A 16,132-nucleotide genomic window follows, 5' to 3' on the forward strand; every position below is an offset into this window, starting at 1 on the left:
TCAGTTAGGCTGTACTCATTAGCTCAGGGTTGTAATTAAGAGGCTTCTCAGCAGTTTAGTGAATTTCTCTCTGCATGTAGCTTTGTTAGCTCTGACTAGCTGCTTACGCTACCTACAGTAAATGTCAGATTTTGACCTACTGAGCCTCATTCGGTCCCTGAGTCTGTGTTTACGGGTGATGTTTTTATTGGTTACTCTTCTGTATTCTGACAGCAAAAATAGAGCAGGTTTCCTGGCGGCAGCCATGATGCCTACTGTCATTATGTGAATGCGCTTTACTAGGAAGTGGAACATTCCTAAAAGGGAAATTTGCTAATTCCAGCCTGCCTGAATGCATTATCACTTTACTTTACTTTGTCCTACACACTCAAGCACTTCTTCAACACTTCTTCCAGGTCTGTGTTTTCCTCTGCTGGCCTCTTTAAGATGGAGGTGGCATGGCTCAGAGGTAGAGTGGCCATCCAGCAACTGAAGGGTCACCAGTTCGGTCCTCACTTCCCTTGGTGACCAAGTCAAAGTATCCTTGAGCATGATACTGAACCCTGATTGCTCCTGATGGCCCTGTGACAGACTGGCGATCTGTCCAGGGTGAACCCCACCTCTCAGCCAATGTCAGCTGGGATAGGATGGGTCTCTTTCAGCCTGTGTGGCTTCAGGTTATGAACCAAAGGGGTGATAGTGGATGAATGATGGGGAGTGACTGGCATGTGTGAGGCGTCACAGCGGAAATCCAGAGTCCTCTCTCACTCAGTGGAGCATATGGAGAGCACATGGCTGGTCTTTCTCTATATATCTTCCTCCCTGGCTCTGTCTAACAGGGGTTTGGGCTGGAGGACGCCGCTCTGATGATGGTCCAAAACAATCTCCTTCCTCACTCTTGACATTAGTTGTGAGGATTAGTTGTTTCCTGTTGCAGGATGGGACCATCAAAGGATACCCAAAATGGCTCTTTCTATTTTTAGCCAGTGATTCCCTCTTGGGGAGAAAGGATATATGGTAGCAACCTGTACATTAGTGTGGTTTAAGGAAAAAAAAAAGGAGGAACTGGAAGAACGGGGAAAGATAAAACAGATGGTTGTGAAGGCGACGTACATGATGTACCACATGGTGTTGTGCAGACACCTGATGTGGTCATTTAAATAGCAAAGCATTTTTTTAAAAATTATTTTCCATCCAAACTGTCCCCACAACACAGAAGAGTCAATAATTGTGACCCCCAAAATATTACTGTTGGGTTTTATGATTCCAGGCACCCAAACCAGGAAACGCTTCTGTGGGGTGGATCAGAAACACTCGTGTATGTGGATGCACGAGCGGTACAATAGCACATGAACAGTTCTGTTGTTTTGGTGTAAGCAAATGTGGCATCCGTCCTTTGGTCCACAGATGTTGTAGCTTAGCAACCACTGGTTTCCAAGAAACTCACTGTGGATAGTGTCGTCATGGTTGCCAGATGAGGAAGCATTTAGTTTTTAGTCATCTCTTGACCTAATTTACCACCAACATCAGACCAAAATTTCTAGTTCTACTCAAATATGTTAAAAGGATTCAAATGCCAGACAGAGAGAGTCTGTAGTTGAGCCCATTCTGATTCAGACTCTCTGCAGTGAGTTGTCTCCATGCAGGCTTCCACTGAATGCGTCTGCACTGCTGGGCATAGATTATTTGTATTTCAGTCACCCAATTACAGAGAGGACTGACATGTTCTGAAGATTAACAGCAGCCTAACGTGCCACCAACCTCAGAACCAGCTGGGTGTCTGCACCTCTACAGCTGAAACACACTTAGTGATGCCCTGGATGTGGAACATCAGCAGGGCAAAGCATTTGTCTTTGCTTGCGCTCCTGGCTCCACCAGAGCTGTACGCAGCTGCAGGGCAGCAGTCTCCCAAACGTGGTTTCTGAGGAGATACGAGCAGGATGTCAGTGCTCTGCTCTTCACTGGCGGAATCAGTGTTATTTGCGGGAATCCCAGATGAGAGTTTTCGTACACTGACTGACACTGGGCCCATTTACACCTGCCATTGATGTGTCTTTTTAGTGATCGGACTGCAATCAGATTTGACTTGACCACAAACGCTTACACCTGGTATTTAAGTATGTCTCCAGTGACCGCACGGAGATGGGATTGCGCTTTGTCTCTCTCCTCCGGACATTGTATCATCATCTTCTTCCTCCGCTGCTTCATGCTAGTAGAGCATTTCTGGTAGCAGGCTTCCCCGCTGCCACATTTACACACCAGTCAAGACAACAACAAAAAAACTTTGCGCTCCCCATGAAGTTAGTCGAAGACGTCAACAAAAGCGGAATACCAACCAAAAATAGGGGAGAACGCAGTGTCATGCAGCTGCTTTTACTTCATCATTCAGGCTTCAAGGCTTCACCCCTCCTGTTTGTCATGAGCAAAGTGACTGTGACTCCAGGTGTGAGGTTTTTGGATGTTAGGTCACTGCAGAGCCATGACATTAGTTTTCCAGGAGGAAACAGGCCTCGCCGATATTATGACACTGGAAAGGAGCGCGGACTGTCATTCAAAGCTGTGCTCCCTGCGGTAAGTAGCCCCTCTTCTCCCTCCTCCTCCTCCAGTTGTTCCCACCTCATGGATGACATGTTTCAGCTCTCTGAGTAGTTGGACTCAGACTGGAGACACATTTGCATCTAAACCTCAGTGAAATGTGGTCACAGCGGTTCCCGTACCACCACGCTTGGCTGATTGGATCACAATCTGTCCTCTATTCTATCGCCATCTTAACACAGAAAAGGCATTTAATTCCAGGTCGAAAGGGGGTCAGCGTTTCCCACACACGATCATCTGCTCTACATGAACTATATTGATACTAGATCATAGTGGGAGTCAAATTATCGACTTAGATGTTGAAAAAAACAGCACACATCGTTCTGCTGCCTCACGTTCCCTTGCACGCAGTGGGACGGGATGTATCTGTCTGAACACACTTCTGTGGACTTCATGTAATTATAAATGCCTGAAAACAAATAGGGATTCATCGCGTGGTCCCATGTTCTTTCTTGCTACTTCCTTGGTCAACGCAAATGTTCTGACTGATTAAATTGATTACCCGCTTTAAGGAATGTCGCTCCTCTCATATTATGTTTCACAGTGAACTTTTATTCCCAAGAAGCCAAAAGGATTGAAAAAGGAAGAGACTTGCCTCCACTCATCACCCACCACGAGATATCGTTCTCAAAATTTCAAACTGATACTGCTTCTGAAATGATGTTGAGCAGCGCATGAGTCAAATCGGCGAGAGACATTTGTGGTTCTCAGGAAAATTATCATACCACAACACCTTCCAGCTTCCATGGCCATCAAATATGTTAACATATAGGCTATTTTCCTGGCTCTTTCTCTCTCTCTGCAGTTATTTAATGGCTTGTTGTTATCGTGTCAGTGAGTCCATACTGGGTCTGAAAGTTGAGAAGTGCTGGTTTTTAATCTTTGTCAGTCTTTGACAAGATGGGCGCCATTGCAAATATTTATCTCGGTGACACCGGATGCCTCCTCCCACCACCAAATAATCAGTAATATTAGCTGAGTTCATAATACCCATCATTTACTTAAAAATAATACAGTTGAAAATAGTTTGAGTTATTTGGAGACAATTACAGCTGTCTCATTTCTCTGAAAGTGGAATTAGCACTCAGTCTGCCAAGAACCCTTCTGACTCGCACATCATTGCACGGCTGCATGAAGTCCCAACGGTAAACTGCAATTACGTCGCATTCCAGGTCAGTTTGTGGTTGTCCAACACATTTATATTGCTTCAATTAACTTCCCCAGCTCGAGACGACGGGGGATACGCTCACCCAAATGGACCCACGAGCTGCTTGTGGTTTGAGAGCTATTTCATTTATTTATCGCCTCAGCATTGTTTGTTGGTCTGTGGCTGCAACATTCTCAGAGTTGACACTTGGACAGCCGATGCAACATTCTGATGAAAACATGGTTCACATCACCAGGGTGTCATTGTGTTTTCACCGACCAACATGAAGGAATGCCTTACTTCACTTAATTACAATGTGCTTGTTCTAATTACTGCAATTCCACTATTGTGTGACGAGAGCCCCACTGGTATTCAAACATCTGTCTTCAAAGAAACTGTTATTCATGTCTGTTTGCCCACCAAAAATATGTCTGACTATTGCAGAGAATGACAGAGCTCTGATTTAAATCATCTTTGCCTCACAAAGCACATCAACATTGCAGGATGTGGTGACATCATTCAGATTTTCCCTGCAGGGTAACTGCTCTTAGCCCTGAGGCTCTGGAAACACCGGACTGATAATTCCCAAACTAGGGTGCATGTACCTGTGAGCACTTACGTCAGGGGGGATGCCAAAGAATCTGTTGTATCCCCTGGTTGGCTGTGACTGTGATCAGTCTCGCTCCTCAAACCCAAAGGCAGAGTAGGGATGTGGGCAAGTCTCCAGAGGAAGTCCCCTCTATACCACCTGGGTTAGAAAAATAAAGACCTGTAATAGCGAATATGTTGCCTAGCTTACTCCATCCATCCATGGGCTGGAGCCTATCCCAGCAGCCCTCAGGCGTGAGGTGGGTTCACCCTGGACAGCAACCCTTGCAGGGCCAACACATATAGACAGACATCCATTGGCTCTCACAGCCACACGCCACACAGAAAGACCCCGTGCCCGAGCTGGGGTGTGAACCCAGAACCTTCTTGCTGTGAGGCGACAGTGCTGACCACTGCAGCACCGTGCTGCCACCCTAGCTAACTGAAACGCTATAAATGGTTTACACAACCTCACCTCACACACAGTGGCAGCAGAGACTTAAAGTGAATACAGAACAACAGCTGAAGGCTGTCAAACCCATCTGGCCCGTTTAGCGTTGCCAGCCTAGCCACTGATGGGACTAGCGCCATCTGTGGAGGTGGAGGGACACACATCAGGATGTTGAGTGTTTCAGGGCGGACAGGACTATCAAAAAAACGTATTAACCGACACAAGAGACAGCTGACGGGCAAAGTTAACACACCAAACTCTCACATAGAGTAAAGGTGAGTTAGCAGACTAGCAAACATGGAGGTTAACTGCTTTTATTTCAGAAAATTTGAAGAAAAAAATGAATTTGAATAATTAAAAAAGAACAAAAAGCGTTCAGTTGATTTGTGGAGGATGTGGGAAGGACAGACTCCATAGTGCAAAACTAACCAGCTCTGCAGGGCAGCAGCTGACGCCAATAGCGCCCACAGAGTCCTTGCAGTACGTCAACTGAAAGCTGCCATGGCAGCTACAGGCTGCAAGGCATCTACTCTCCTGGAAATACTAGAGAAGAAGAAGAAGTTGCTGATTTTGGGAGGGTATTTAAAAGAATAGGAACAGATCTTTAGACACGGGCCCTTTGTGCGTTCGGCACCTGTGGACTGCAGAGTGACACATTTCGGACTGCAGGCTAGGCTATGTAGGCTAACGCTTGGTGCAACAGTGGCAAAGGTTGCAACAACCCAGGCTAACGGCATGTCATCCGCCATGTTTCGTATGTTTTTGCATTTGTCTTTTTCACACGAGTTAGTATCACTCATACTTCTTTTTCCGTGCCAACTTGCCATGTTGACTGGTGACTAGTGCCTGCTGGTGCAGACGAGGACATGCTCGGCACTATTGTGAATCCTGTGTGAACTCCAATGTGAGTCATGTTGTGTATTTCCAGCTGTAACTGACAGGTTAACTTGATCTAACTTTGGTATGTTTAGGCCTGAATGGCATGTGAATCCTTGTCTGTCAGTAGCTGAGCTAATCTCAGCTACGACTGAGGTTACACGTCATGGGAAGAAACTGAAGGAAAGAATGTTATTTTGTTTTTGTTACTCACCTTTCTGCACTGTATAAGGATAACTGTTCCAGTTGTGGATTTGTTGCCATATTTGCTGCTCGGATACATGCACCCTGAGGACTCATGATGCCAACGTGGAGCCTATTAAAAATAAAAATCCCTTCATTTCTACATAATTCTGGAACTGTTGCATCAATAAGACACTCCACATGTGTTGCAGTAAATGCTAAGTGGGAAAAAATAGCTCACTCAAACAGCCCTTTCCTTCACAAATAAAGGTTAAGAAAACATCCTATTACAGCCATATTTTAAATTCATGTAGTTGAGAGGCACTGTAGTCCTGACCCAGTTTAACTTACTGAACCTGATGGTGGCAGGAGGCATCACTAATCAGAAGTATCCTGTCACATAGTCGCCTGTCGCTGAGCTCTCAGTTACATCTTAGTAGAACTGCAGCATGTCAGGGGCAGGCTTGCATCTCAGCAGTACGCATCTTAACCCACTTCGGCCTCCCTAGCTGACCTGAAAAATAGGCACTTTTCCCTCCTCCTCTGGAGAGAGCTTACCTCGAAGACCAGGCTTTTCTGAGTTCTGAGACTCTGGCCGGGTCCATACGACTGGAGCCAAGAGCATCAGACGTCAGGAATGCTAAAAGATCCCGGGCCACGGGATCACTGACCTTGCCCCCTTCTATCTTTGGCAAAAGTCTTGATTTAATGAGGCACCCCAGACGCCCTCACCTCAGAGCTTTGAGAGGTTTTGTGGAATGTTCCGTTATCAGTTGCTGTTGCTCAGAGATGCTGGATGATAAATCTTTTGACTTTCTTGCACATTTTTGTATTTTAAATGATCTTGAACACTGGTTTAGTTTGAGCTTTTTTCTGAATCATCTACTGTGCACGTCTGAGAATGTCTGTGGGATATATTTTCACTGCGTGTGCACGTGCGCACACACACATACACACACACACACACACACACACACACACACACACACACCTCATTAGGTTTTAAGCAGGACTAATGAGAAGGAAGAGACAAAAAAAATGGTGTATGCAAATTCAAGGGTGTAATTTGTAGCGGACCTGATTGTGCTTCAAATTTCACACTCCAGCGTATTTTCAGAAAGTTGTGGTTCCATTTTAAGGAACAGCTGCACTGAACTGTGTGTTTGTCTGATCCGGTACGTACATGAGGATGCTCACAGTTCAACCAGGAACATTTCACGTCACCCTTAACCTCAAGACCTTTTGTCTTTCATAGCAGGATAACAAACACCTGTGCAATCATTCTTTGCTGCAGGAGCTGGTGGGCCATTTTAAGGGGGGGGGGGGGGGCTCAGGCTGTTCTGTTGGATAACTCTCAAGGGATGTTTTTCTGGGAAATGCAGATTTGTCTGCTCACAAGTTTAATTTGGATTATTTGTACTTCTTCTGCTCCTTCTGCTTGTTCTATGTTGTTTTGCTTAGTTTGGAATTGGCATCCACACACCTGGTGAATGCGTATGAAGAATATGGTTCATAATTCAAAATGTATTTAATTCATTGAGCAGCTCACGCAGCGTGCGTTACTCGCTACAGCAGACAAAGTCAGCCCGCCGCTCCCGAAGAACCAGCAGATATGAGAACAGTGACCAGAACCAGTGACGGGAACATCCTACGTTCGTGTCGGTGACAGGTGCCATCTAGTGGCCATAATGATTACGACCACATAAAAATCTTAAAGATCTTATAAAAATGAGCGGTTACACACAAACTCATCCTTCATGAAGTCTCGTGTTATCAAATTGAGCGATTCATTTATTTCATTTGAAGATAATGCAACTAATGTACAGGGTTGAAAACAAAATCAGGTCAGATCCAGTCAGAGTGTAAATGGGGTGGAGGAGACGTCTGACAGCTCTTATGTGCCAAAAGCTAAAAAAAAAAAAAGGGGGGGGGGATTAAAAGGAGGTGTATTTCTGCAGTAGAGGTTCAGCCATAGAAGGAATGAGCAAATTTAATAATGTGTAACTCACTATTGATTTTCAAATAAATGGCTTATCAGTCAGTTCCTGAGAGTTACGAATTAAAAGGGGTCGGTTTATTTTCTCACTTATCTTTTTCTTTGTTGGTAATTTGATTCGGATTTCATGTAGGAAAGGCATGCATAATCAGTCATGACCGACATATCTTAATTCATGCTGTTACCTAGAATGTATAAACTTACTGTGCACTGGAGCGCATACCGTCAGCTCGTTTGTTCTTGTTGTGCTGTGTGTGATGACAGAATAAAACCCTCCTACTACTAAAAAAAAAAGTAGGAAGTCTCATTAAAGTTGAGGAAATAGGAGGTAAAGGGAGCAGTTGATGGAGCGATACAGAGGCGACTGCAGCGCTGGAGACTCTGGAGAGGAGAAAACTGTTTTGACGGGATGTTTAGGGACGCTGACGGGCAGCGGAGCCGGCCCAGAGGCTGAAGGACCTGGCTGCTGATTTGTTGATTGTCAAACCAGGTGGCACGGTGGTGCAGTGGTCAGCACTGTGACCTCACAGCAAGAAGGTTCTGGGTTCGAGTCCCAGCTCGGGCGTGGGATCTCTCTGTGTGGAGTCTCCATGCTCTCCCTGTGCCTGCGTGGGTTCTCTCTGGTACTCTGGCTTCTTCCCACAGTCCAAAGACATCAATTTGGGGACTAGGCTGATTGATTCTCTAAATTGACCGTAGGTATGAATGTGAGTGTGAATGGTTGTTCATCTCTGTGTGTTGGCCCTGCGATGGACTGGCGACCTGTCCAGGGTGAACCCCGCCTCTCGCCTGTAGATGCTGGGATAGGCTCCACCCCCCCCCCCGCAACCCTTACTAGTAAGGAATAAGCAGAAGACGACGATGGATGAATAACGGTTATTTCTTAATTTAATTTTTATTTATACATTATTATTTTTGCATTTTATTTATTACTACTACGGTTATATAGCCTATTTTAACATCTACTGTAATTTTGTAAACTTTTTAAAAAATAATGTGTCAACTAAAATATGCGTCACATCGACGTCTGGAACCCTCGCCTTTGCCTGCAGGCGGCTTCTTGAGCGTGCGACCCATTCAGTAACCGTGAGTAAAAAACGAAAAATCTCAGACGAAAAAAGAGACTTTAACTCTGCGTGGACCGATGAATTTGCCTTCGCTGCCAACGACGCTGGATTACCGGTGTGCTTGATATGTGGAAACAAACTATCGAACAACAAAAAATGTAAAGTTGAAAGAACATTTTCAAAACAAGCTCTCGGCATTCGCTGAAAAATACCCAAGTGAAGACGAGCGAAAGAAAGCAATTTCAGAGCTGCAACGGAGAGCTGAAGAGAGCAAACACACGTTCAAGAAGTGGATCACCTCTCCTCAGTCAGCTACAGTTGCTAGTTGCGTGGCAGCTCAGGAGATCGTGAAGAGAGGTGAGCCGTTCACAGACGGGGAACTCATCAGAGAAATGTTCATAAAATATCAGAGCATCTCTTCTCCGACTTCAAGAACAAAGGGCAAACTGATCAGAAAATTAGAGAAATGCCTCTCTCTGCAAAGACAAAACCTAGGAAGGACTCAAATAGGCCCGCATAGTTCACTTTTATTTATTTCAGAGTAGGCCCACACATGCACGCTGCACTTGAGTTTGTTTTATTCAGTGGTTGTAACATTGTGTAAGTGTTTGTTAAAGGGAAAGTTTAAAATAATATTCAAACTTTTAAAAGTTTATAAGTTGTGTTGTGCGGCTCCAGACTGTTTTTTTTTGGCGAAAGAGGGGGTGAGATGGCTCTTTTGATAAAAAAGGTTGCAGACCCCTGCTCTAAACTGACCGTAGGTTTGACTGTGAGCGTGAATGGTTGTCTGTCTACATGTGTTGGCCCTGGGATGGACCGGTGACCCGTCCAGGGCCAACTCTCGTCTGAAAGCCGCTGGGATAGGCTCCACCCCCTCCGACCCTTAACAGGAATAAGCGGAAGAAAATGGATGGATGGATGGATTGTCAAACAAACAAGTGTTTTTGCTCCCAAACACAACCAGGACATGCTAAAATGGGTTGTATATACCAGCGCTGGAACAATCACACAGCCAAAATCTACTCTAAGAACAGCTTTTCTTTTCAAATCTTTTGTGAAATGTTACTTTGTACGCTGCTTCCGTTCACACTCGTCTTCCTGTGTCACACTGAAGGTGTTAGAGCACGGACGAGGAACAGTTATTTTCCAATCATCATATTCTAATGGCTACATTGAGTTCCTTGATTAAGTTAGTGGAGCTACACGCTGGAAGTGGCTCAGCTGTCTCTCTCAATTTCTCCCCCCGTCACTGACAGTCAAACAATATCTAATTATCCGCACAACACCAGCTGTACATTAGAATTCAGGTTCTGGATCTATCTATCATGTCGGGGATCGAGGCCAATAAAGTGTTTGAGTGAGATGCCATGGAGCCAGGACTGTGGTACTGGGAAACCTCAATGGAAAAAACATTTTGTGGGGAATATTGTATGCTTGGTGAAATAAAGGTCAGATGGAAAAATAGATGTTCCTAAAACAGCGATATCTGCCTTTAAAAACACATCCCTCCGATGAAGAGAGAAATCTGTGCGTGTTATTCACTTCTCTCAACAACTGCTCAACCGACCCACCCCCAACTTAACGTTACCCGCTGGCTTTAACCTTCTGGGTCCATGTTGACCTGCTGATGTATTCTTTTATAAATCATCTCCACGGTGTTTTGTGGTTAAAGCTCTGTCACATCCAAACTGTAAGAGATGAGGAGCCAAAAGTAGCTCTTCATGCTTACAATGCTAAAAATGACATGTCCTCTCCATTAGGAGATATTCCAAATCCCACGGTTGTTGCACGAAGGATTTTATGACACGTCATTATGCTGTGGTTAAGATCAGGGCTGTGACCTCGCCGTCAACTCTTCAAAGTCGGATGACGACGTGGTTGCATCCCTCAGAGAAGCCTTTGAAAAGCATCCTCACGAGATCAAATGGAGTCCACGTCACAAGCTGTCACACACAGAAAAACCCAGGGACATTAGCGAGGAAGCAGCCCCCCGTTACTCTTCAAATTGCAACTTCATTGGTATTGTTTGCGTCGTCCACTGCGTCCCAGCATGAATCAACAATGCTGGCATTTCTCAGCATGGACTCAAAGTGGCGCCATTTGTGGAGTCTTACAATTAAGTGACAAGCAGAGGGAGACCAGGCGAGATGGGGAGGGAGTGAGGGTTGACTAATGAATACCCCCGGGGATTCTCTCTCATCGTGGTGAAAGAACGAGTACGATGCTGCGACCCACCATCAGGCTGTCTTTTATGTGTGACAATTCCTTCCATTTTGTTTTCAGTTGAATATTAAAACAAGACGATGCTGAGCGCTGGAAACAAAGTGGCAGCCTTCAACTTTGATTGTAGGTTTAAGCAAAGAGGGAAACACTCTTAACAACCCATAAGAGATTGCACATGAAAGTGTGTGTTTATGCCAACGTACGTGTGTGTGTGGGGGGGGGGGTAAATTTTTAATGGCCTCTGGTTCACAGTTTCACTCTCACATTTACTCACTGTGACGTCGTCGCCTGCCTGCACATCAGGAGACTTTGACACTTGGACCAGAGGAGCAGAGGTTAGTGGACAACTTGCTCGAGCTCCTGCAGCTTCTACGATACTCTGCTATAAACCTTCGTAAACCTTGGCTTTGGCTTCGCTATATTTTTCAGTTTTTCTCAAACTTTTTGTTCCACTGCATAATCAAGCCCACCTCACAGTAATAATGAGTGGTCTCTTGTTCTTGTGTCTTTTAAACCAAATACGAGAAAGAACCTTAGAAACGGAGCCTGGGGCTTTGGGGTAGGAAACCCGATCAGTAGGTCAGAGTCAGTTCATCACTTTCGTCCATCTTGACAAATAAATGGCAGCATTTTGAGATGTTGAAGGTCCCCCAGAGGAACAACACCTCGAGTTTGCTGGTGATACTTCATGTACAGCTATGAAATTTAAAAATTCATGAATGTTGCCTCTGTTAGCAGGTTTATGTTGGCATTTAGCACAGTGCCGCTGTGGCAGGTAGATCACCAACAGATTTTTGTCTTAAATTACTGATGTTTGAGGCTGAGAAGAGTCTCAGCAGTGGGAAGTGCTCAGTTTAGCAAAAACAGCAGACGACGCGAGCCTCCTCATCTGATCAGATCTTGATCAAACCCACTGTGCCTCAGCCTGAGTTCTATCGTCCTACCAAATTTGAGCGAAATCCATCCATTTTTTGAGTTATTCTGCCAACAGAAAAAAATAATAGCGGCGATCACGTTACCTCATTGGCGGAGGTTAACTTGAACCACAAAAGCCAATAGAGAAAAAATGTTTTATTGTGTTACTGTAAATCAATCTGCCTCAAGATCTAATGTGCTCTTCCTTTCCCCACGCTGCACCCCTCCACCAAGTTCAATCGTCCTGGCAGTTCTAGCATGAACCCGCTAACAGACAAACACAGCGCTGAGAACATTATCATGTTGGTGGAACTACAAATTCAGATTTAATGTCAATAATAAATGTAAATAATGTGATGGTCCAATATTAAAATGAAACCACTCTCAAAGGGGAGATTCTGCAAAACAAAAAACTGAACGTTACAAGGGCTGATGGAACATCTTCTCATCGAACTGCAGTAACGTGCTTTTGATTCGTGCACTCGCCAAAGTCTTGAAACAACAACAACAAAAAGAAGAAGCGTGTTTTACCTTTCAAATAGAGAATATAAATGCAGACTACCAGCAGGTGTTTTTTGGCACATTTTCTGAACATTTTTTCCCCTCCTGCATCACTCCCTCACGGCTACAGAATGCAGGAAGAGCCAGCCACCTATATTTAGCTTGAAGCTAGAGGCTACTGACAGCGAACGGCAAAACAACAGCAAACCTGCCCAAAAAAACATCAGTTTACAATCTCTCAAGTGGACCGCCTGGTACCGGCCAGGTTTTCTTTATCCTGCCGTGTGCTAATCCACAAATAATTTTATTTGAACTGTTAAAAAAAAAAAAAGACTATGATCCTATAAACACATTTCTGACACTTAAGCACTTAAACATAAATGTGGTTTTCTATTTATTCGTTTTGAAGCAAGCAGACAAGGAGGCGTTGAACACCGATGCCAGTTAATCCACCCTCAGATTAATATTTTATGGTTTGTGTGTGATGTGCCATCCCTGCACCCGGTAGAACAGGATGACTACACCAACGCTATCATTTGATGGGAACTCGGCGAGCCTTCCTCAGGATGAGTCAAGCAGTTGTCATATCCCTGCAGCTAAGAACGGATACAGCGGATGACAGCGAACACTCAAGCTGGACTCTTCTGTGCTTACGAATCTCAAACAGTTAACTGGACTTTTCCAAACATCGTGATTTGCTGTGACTGCAACAGTTGACTAAGCTTGAAATCTTCAGCTACCATCACGAGCAGCTGTCGTCAACCATCCACCCTCGTCGGCAAGAATTGAGAGCGGCTGCAACGTCGAAAAATGCGATGCTCCGAGATCAAAACCAAATTACTGCATCGTGTCAGTGAGCTGGGAGCAGATAAAAGCACATGCAACGTTATTTTTCAAGCCTAATGAGGCAGCGGTATTAACTGTGAAAGTGCCTTGCTAATTATCCTCCCTGGTGGATTGTTGTCAGTGTGAAGTTTGTCTTGGTGAGAGCACCGTGCCCATCCTGATGCATAAATCATCACGGCAGGGTTGCAGGCACTCTGATTAATAGAGGTTAATACAGTGCAGGATGGACAGAGAGTGCAGCAGCACTGTGAGTGTGGGATCTGAAAAAAATGGAAAAACAGAGCATAAACTTGCAGAAACCCACTTTTAATGGTATTTCTGCTTCATTGGATAACAGCGTCAAGAGAGATGGGAAACACAGAGGAGCGATGTTAGACAGACACAGAACTTTTCTGTATGTCTACTTTGGAACAAAGCTTCAATATAATAACAAGAACAAGCTTCTTATTTTTACCTCAGAATGTTTTCTGGTTTTGAATCTGAACCATTAAATTCACGGTGCGTCATATATTCATATAAATGAACTCGTACCTTCAAGCCTTAGTCAGTACATAAAAGTCATCGCGGCCCGGTTAATCTGACAGAACGACGCACACAGAGCAGGTCCCATGGACATTTCAATCCCAGACTTGAGCTGAATTAGCTATGCTTACAGTTAGCCCTCTGCTCTCATTAATGCGGATAAATAATGTATTCAGGTGGCTCTTCTAGCCTTTCCAAATGTTACCAGGTTAAATTAATTTGAGTTATTTCTCAGGAGTTATGACACCCAAAACAATTAATCCCAAATTTTGCAGCTGTAAAGGTAATGACACAGCAGGTTGTGACGGAGAGTAAGACAGAATATTCCTTAGCACAGTAAACTGCTGTGAGCTGTTTAATTAGCTTAAACACCTTGGAGGGGCAGTGAAACTCTAAGCCAGGAGGGAAAACTGGACATGTCAAGACATGTGAGTTGTAATCAATTGCAAAATTGCTCCCATTTTTATAAAGATCCCTTAAGTGCACTGTAGCTGCTACCCGCATGCCTGACTGACAGGAATAACAACAGCAAATACAAGCAGTTACTCTGGATTGACAGGGTTGAGTACTGGAGGTGTTGTGTTTGAAGCATACTTGGTGTTTTAAAATGTTTTTGCTCACAGAACCAGGAAGTCAGTCAGTGACAACTGCTATATTTACACAGAGAGCAATATTCCAACTATTGTTCATACTTTGAATGAGGCTCTACCATGAATTTCCTTGAATATTCCATTCATATTCCTACATTAACACTATGTTGCATCCAGAACCTGAACTGAAATAGTTTGTCATCATCCTACTATGGTCTACTTTGAATGTTATCCTGCTTATGATGCAAATTGCTGAGCTCAAGGTTAACTTTTTAAGTGTTGCAAAATGCTACAAAAACTCTGGTAGGGCTTGGGTTGAAGTCGTCAACATGTCTACCAGGTATGTCCCTTATTAACTCAAAACATGGAGTTTTTAATCTGTTGTGTTCCTTTACTATGGTGTGTTTCTGTTGTTTGATTTATTTCTTTAAAAAAAAAAGAAAAAAAAAGAAATCAAAAACCTAAATAAAGAAGGTTTCCAGGGCCGGTTGATTCTTTTTCCTCACGGAGAGCAGAGAATAGCCAGAGTTCTCGCAACACGCAGAATCCTAATAAAATGTTCACAAATGAGCTTTCTAAGAGTAAGCCAGAGCTGACCCTACGAGTGTGTGGGTGACTCTGAATCCTTCCCGCTGTGCAGGTGTGCTGGTACGTGTGAACATTTGATTTGAAACCTGGAGGAAATGTGACTGAAATGTGGTGTCTAGAGGGAGGAACCAGCTGGCTCTCCCTCAGGCAAAGTAGCCTCCATCTGGAAATCGAAGGTTAAAATCTACATAAAACATGATCCATTTAGCTAAAACTGAGATGCTGATGATGTTTCTACACTGAAGACACACAGGTGGCACTGGAGGGTGGTACCCCCCACCCCCCCTTCATTTTTCTCCTTTCTTGTGTTTGGACTCGCATGTAGTGGATACGAGAGGAGGTGGGTTGGGTGATGGAGGGCCCCTGCAGCAGCAGCATCGGGGGACACGAGGTGAAATGGAACCCACGCACTGAAAAGAGACGAGAGCACCGAGGTGCACCGCGGGCTTTTCTTCCCTTCCCATCACACCTGTTGACAAGAGGAAATGGTGATGTCATCCACTTCACACTTGGGGACAATAGTGGCTGGAAGAAAGCAACAGGTCGCAAGGGGTGGTGGGAGGAAGGGGGAGGGGTTGTCGAGGGGCCTGAAGAAGCACTCTGTTTTATTTACCATGGATACTATGTTTTGGCCCCTTCGGCTTGAGCACAATAACACTTGCGGTTTGGAGTTCCTGCCGTCCCCCTATTCCCCGTCTCCTTCCTTTAATTCTGCACCAGCTTCTCTCATGCATCATATGGCCGGGGCTCAAAGACATGAATTTCCCATCTATTGAGACTTCTCTGTAATTACCTTGAGAGGAGGAGGGGAGGATAAAATAGGGAGGTGAAGAGAGGGGAGGGGGGGGGCACATATTAAAAGTGCCTGAAAAAGAAATACTCTGCATTCTTCTATCACTCCTCACAATAAAAGAATGAAGAGGAGGGAGGAGGAGGTGTAGGGTATGAGGGTACATAAAAATGGGGTGCGTTCCAGGAGTCGTTCCCCCGAGGGAATCTGAATAAATTAATCACAGCGATTGGCTTTCTCTCTCCCTGTCTTTTTTTTGTGTGCCTCCGTTCCTC

The sequence above is a fragment of the Aulostomus chinensis genome, chromosome 17 (assembly GCF_037954235.1).
Source record: "Aulostomus chinensis isolate RoL2024-O1b breed Wild chromosome 17, RoL_Achi_v1.0, whole genome shotgun sequence".
Classification (NCBI taxonomy): Eukaryota; Metazoa; Chordata; class Actinopteri; order Syngnathiformes; family Aulostomidae; genus Aulostomus; species Aulostomus chinensis.